General features: G+C 35.4%; 1 pseudogene; it reads left to right on the top strand.

Moving 5' to 3' along the window:
* LOC148939294 (uncharacterized) overlaps nucleotides 1-2118 on the top strand; it is a 3276-nt pseudogene extending 1158 nt beyond the window's left edge.
* The last annotated feature ends 4070 nt before the right edge of the window (nucleotides 2119-6188 follow it).

Here is a 6188-nt window from a genome sequence, read left to right as displayed (position 1 = left end):
TTTCCTTTCGTAGCAAGTAATTTCAGGAGGAGGGTTGCTAGCCTAACCGTCCCTCGATGCATTTAGTTCGCCGGTGGCTATCAGGATATCCAGAGGCACGTGAAGTCATCTCTTAATGCGCGATGAATGCTTGGGATCATTCTGCGGACGATAACATGGAAATAAATTAAAAAAATTATACCAATAGGAAATTTTTGTTTGAAAATGTTATCTGCCAAAACAGAATAGGAAAAGATATTTTATTCTCTTTAATTACCAATTAATTTCAAAAAAATATCTAACTAAAACCAAAATTTTTAAAAATAGCCTATGGAATAAATAATTTTGAAATCTAGAAAACTAGAATTTTGAATTGTTCTGCCGTATAGAATGTGCTCCTCTTGAAGAATTCTGGAGCTATGCATGTCTTAGCTATCTTAGATTGGTCTTTCCGCAACTATCTTGCAGACAGTGAGCTCTTACTTGCGGGATCTACATCTGTAATCTGTCTCATTTTTCGTTCTTCTTTTTCTGCCCGATCAAATCTCCTTTTGCGGCCTTCCCTTTTTCTCTCCATTTCATCCATATTGTCCTCTTTATTTTCCACGATTTCTAAATTTGCTGAATTAATCTCCTATTAATTGCTGAAGTCATGATACCTGCCATTACAAATCGCAAAGTCGAAATCCAAATACATCTAGACGACTCATAATTGATACATTGGAAGTGGTATTAGAGGCAAAACTTCTTAGAATGGGATCGGTGTTGTAAATTGTATGGCGGGACAAAACTTCCACATGGGTACCGTTCTCTCTGAGGAATCTAAGTAATTTCTTTAGTCATGGGGGGTATGTTCAATCAACGAATTTTAATTAGTGATTAGTTTGTAGTATTTTGAGCAATGAAACCTATACCAAAGAATAAACAAGTAATTCTTCTATAGGTAGATATTTTTTTCATTGCTGCATCCATACTAACTTGCCAGCAAATAGGCAGAGAATAGTGGAAATCTGTCAAAAAGGGTGTTCAATTTCATAGAACACTTTTTTTCTAGCAATTTCAATCCTTGAAATCACCTTTGTTTTTGTCATTAGTAGAATTTAGTACACATGATTCCAGAAAATTTAAGATAGATGCATGTGTGTCCAAATTTGTATTTAAATTAATTCTAAAACTCGGATTAAAAACACAGAATGATATTAATAAAAAACTCCTACCAGAGAGCTCCCCCTACTATATAAATTGTGTCCACCTTTGATTACCATATTACCGTAGTTCCTCCTAGTTTAGATTAGGACAAGGGGCTCCCTCTCGTACAATAAATACCTAAGCTTTGTAAGTAGATGAATGGGCAAGCAAACTTTATTTCTGGCTACAAAAGGACAAGCCTCGAAGGTTTATTTAGATTCTGTTGGGTAAGAGAGAAAACCCTCCACCCCCTCCCCCATCAATTGATGGGGGAGGGGTGCACCCCCCTCCCCTCTCCAAGCGATGGGGCATCAAAGGCTGTAGAGCTTGGCTTCACCAGCCAAGAAGGAAAAGAAATGCCCGTCTAAACCCAAAGAGATTTCTTCAAAACCTACCTGTGAGCAACCGTCATAACACCCGTCACAATCCCCGAAATCAAAGGTACTTGACAACAAAATAGTAGATGAAAAAGAAGTACGTGTGGGATATCTACGTATATATCGTATATCATTCTTAATTTAAAAAATTCAGGTTGGCACTTATGCAAAAGTTGTGAATATTCATCTTAAGCAAGCTTTTAAGCGTTGACTTGCAAACGGAATTGTTATAAATCCAAAAGGTACTGGCGTAACTGGTTCTTTCAAGCTTGCAAAGCCTGTCAAGGCCGAAAAATCCATGCCTCCAAAGTCAGCCAATCCCACAGCTAAGAAAGCCTCAGTCAAGAAAACAGCCAAACCTGCTACAGTTAAAAAATCAACTTCAGCCAAAAAGGTTACCAAACCTATGGCTAGTAGCAAGAAGCCTGTAAAGGTTTCCAAGAAACGCACTGTTGCCAAAACAGCCGTAGCAGCAAAGAAATCGACACCCCAGAAGATGTCGTCTAGCAAAAAGGCTCCCGCCGATAAAATGGCATCTAAAAAGCCAGTAGCTAAGAAGGCAGCAAAAAAGTAATTTCTATAATAGGTTATCCTATACTACCACAGAGCCCTTTTAAGTTTTATCCACCCTACTGTTTAACGCTCGAAAGTTTCTGTTCAGTAGGTTACAACTATATTAATTGCTTTGTCATAGGTATAATTCTCTATTGGAACTCTACTAAATATAATGCTTAATAATAAAAAAAATTCGAAAATAGATAATATTGAACTATATAGCTGTTACAGTCTGAACAACATAATCTTCATTTCGTCGGGTGTCGTCGTTCTAGATAGGTTTTAGCTCTTTTCGAAATTTTAAAATCGTCTAATCTTTATACGCAAACATAATATCCGTTGGGTCATTTACGCGCATTATACTCGTGGAGGCTATTGTTTGATTTTTTCTTATAAATTTTAAAATAAGCTTTTTTATATGGGAATAAGAAAACGATAAGAGTCTGAAACGAGGCAGCAAGTCCCCAAAATTTAATCGCACTAGATGTATGTGATACAGTACAAATTCATATTGCAGAGTAGGAAAAACCTATCCATATTGAGAAACAGTATCCCAAGCTCTTTAACTCGATTAATGGGATAGAACAATTTATTTATTTTTGCAAAAAGACACGACTTCAAAATTTGTTTATATTTTGTTGGTTAAGAATTCTTAAAAATTATTTAGATTTTGTTGGTTAAGAATTCTTACTAAAGGTGGAGGAAAAAAGTTACATTAAAAGACGATCACTGAAATAACAAACCATTCCATACATTGGACTTAGTTAGCTACTTGATTGTTTGAGTTTCGTCTCTTACTATTTAAAAGAAGAAAAAGCCGTAGGCTTTTTCCTGTTTGTATTTATAGTTAAAAAACAAACTCAAGTCCAAAGAAACTGAACACTGTGGTTCATTCATATTATCTTCATTATTTTAGCTAGAATGTTACAATAAGGAACGAACTGTAACCCTTAGTAACTGAAGTATTAAATCAAACGGTTTGTGGTCACAATAAAGAGCTTTGTAATGGCTCCTTTTAAATGAACCGGCTGTATATAAAAACATTTTGTAATTAACTGAAATAAGTATTATTATAAAATAAATTGTTATAATAAAGAGCGATTATAAGGTTGTAAAGAAACAAAGGAATTAACTTTTCTCGTCTTATATTTATGCACGTTTTCCGGGTTGCAGCGGTAGCAAGCAACCTAGTAAGAGACGATCACGTCCAATGTTAAGAAATATAAAACCCATAGCTCCTAAAAAACAAGTTAGATCAAAACAAATACAATAAGGACCGAAGTCTATCTCATAGTAACTGATGCAACAGGGAAATTACATAAATCCGGGTTGCAGCGGTAGCTAGCAACCTAGTAAGAGACGATCACGTCCAATGTTAAGAAATATAAAAACCCATAGTTCCTAACAAAGAAGTCAGATCAAAGCAAAAAGTAGACCATTAGAACCGCCTTGTCCGAAACCCCTGTATAGGAAACTTTCTGTCCCTTGGCTTGAACAGCAAGGGAAATATATTGGCTTGAAAATCAAGAAAATTGACTTTAACCACGTTATTCTCCCCTAACGGGATATTTTTTTCTATTTTCTTTTTTTTTCTTTTCCAAAGATAGCTTGGCACTGGAACATCGTAGAGGGTTGTTCAATAGCTCATTTTAAAGGAAATTAATTGAGTTAAAAATCTAAAGTAACTAAAATAAATTATTTCTAAAAGAGAATAAATTTTTCCACCAAAAACTGCATTTTTGATGTCTTTTCACACTGCAGTCTTTCAAACATAATCGTATACCAGCGGTAAGATTTGAACCCACGCTTCCGAAGAGACTGGTGGCTAACACCAGTGTCTTGGACCACTCGGCCAGGCTGCCTCTCATAAATAAATATATATCTGAATTTGGGTTGCAGCAGTAGCTAGCAACCTAGTAAGAGACGATCATATAATAAAGATCAAACTCTTCCCTATACTAACTTGCATACGCAACTTCACTATAGTTAAGATTACAGTATTTATATCCGGGTTGCAGCGGTAGCTAGCAACCTAGTAAGAGACGATCACGTCCAATGTTAAGAAATATAAAAACTCTTAACTCCTGAGAAAAGAGTCAGATCAAAACAAAAATTACACCATTAGAACCACCTTGTCCAAAACCCCTATTAAGGAAAATTATCACTCTTTGGCTTGAATAACAAAGAAAATATATTGGCTTGAAAATCAAGAAAATTGACTTTAACCACGTTATTCTCAACAAACGGGATATTTTTTTCTTTCTGCTTTATTTTCCTCCTCAACTAGCTGAGCACTGGAAAATCATAGAGAGCTGTATAATAGCTCATTTTAAAGGAAATTGCAACATCTAGTCACTTTTGTAATTAAAAATTAAATACTTTTTAAAGTAGAATCAATTTTGTCAAAAAAATGCATTTTTGATGTATTTTCATACTGCAGTCTTTTCAAAGATATTTGAATTTTGAAGCAATCAAATATAATAAAGATCATCCGGGTTGCAGCGGTAGCTAGCAACCTAGTAAGAGACGATCACGTCCAATGTTAAGAAATATAAAAACCCATAGTTCCTAACAAAAAGGTCAGATCAAAACAAAAAGTACACCATTAGAACCGCCTTGTCCGAAACCCCTGTATAGGAAACTTTCTGTCCCTTGGCAAGAACAGCAAGGGAAATATATTGGCTTGAAAATCAAGAAAATTTACTTTAACCACGTTATTCTCCCCAAACGGGATATTTTTTTCTTTTTTCTTTTTTTTTCTTTTCCACAGATAGCTTGGCACTGGAACATCGTAGAGGGTTGTTCAATAGCTCATTTTAAAGGAAATTAATTGGGTTAAAAATCTATAGTAACTAAAATAAATTTCTTCTAAAAGAGAATAAATTTTTCCACCAAAAACTGCATTTTTGATGTCTTTTCACACTGCAGTCTTTCAAACATAATCGTATACCAGCGGTAAGATTTGAACCCACGCCTCCGAAGAGACTGGTGGCTAACACCAGTGTCTTGGACCACTCGGCCAGGCTGCCTCTCATAAATAAATATATATGTGAATTTGGGTTGCAGCAGTAGCTAGCAACCTAGTAAGAGACGATCAGTCCCATGCTAAGAAATATAACAAAACTCCAAAAAATAGAGTAAGATCAAAACGAAAGTACATCATTAGAACTACCTTGTCTGAAACCCTACTAGATAAATAATGAATGTTGTCATAGCTTTATATTAGAGCTATGACGTGAATAGAAAAACACGAAATTATATTTGTTGTTTCTTATGACGTCATGAAATAATATCATTGCGCTATGACGTCAATAAAATCATTACGCCGTGACGTCATAATTACTACTTAAGAACGACAAAGATGTAAATTCTCTTAGTCTTGATTAGAATAATGGTTAGATCCAAGCAAGCTATACGCAATTTGAAAAAACAGTACTACACAAACAACAGAGATAGTATCTTGAAAAGAGAAAAGCAAAAATATTCAACCGACCAGGCGCATCGAGAAGTAAAAATTGAGAGAGCAAAACAAAGGTATTCAACCGACCAGGCGTATCGAGAAGTAATAATTAAGAGAGCATAACAAAGGTATTCAACCGACCAGGCGTATCGAGAAGTAATAATTGAGAAAGCAAAACAAAGGTATTCAACCGACCAGGCGTATCGAGAAGTAATAATTGAGAGAGCAAAACAAAACAGCAAGATGTGTTATCACAATGATGAAGATTATAGACATTACAGTAAAGAACGATCTCTCGCCCATAGTAACTGATATACGGAGGTATTAGGGGTAGCTATCCGAGTTGCAGAGGTAGCTATCAACCTAGTAAGAGACGATCACGTCCAATGTTAAGAAATATAAAACCCATAGCTCCTAAGAAAAGGAGTCAGATTAAAACAAAAACTACACCATTAGAACCGCCTTGTCCGAAATCCCTGTATAGAAAACTTTATGTCATTTGGCTTGAACAGCAAGGGAAATATCTTTAGGAAACTGTATGACCGCGGATGCTGATTGGCTTGACAATCAAGAAATTGACTTTAACCACGTTATTCTCCACAAACGGCATATTTTTTTCTTTCTTTGTT

The sequence above is a fragment of the Artemia sp. Qi Xiang Cuo genome, chromosome 21 (genome assembly GCF_049724085.1).
Source record: "Artemia sp. Qi Xiang Cuo chromosome 21, ASM4972408v1, whole genome shotgun sequence".
NCBI lineage: Eukaryota > Metazoa > Arthropoda > Branchiopoda > Anostraca > Artemiidae > Artemia > Artemia sp. Qi Xiang Cuo.
This window is presented reverse-complemented; position numbering and strand designations above follow the sequence as displayed.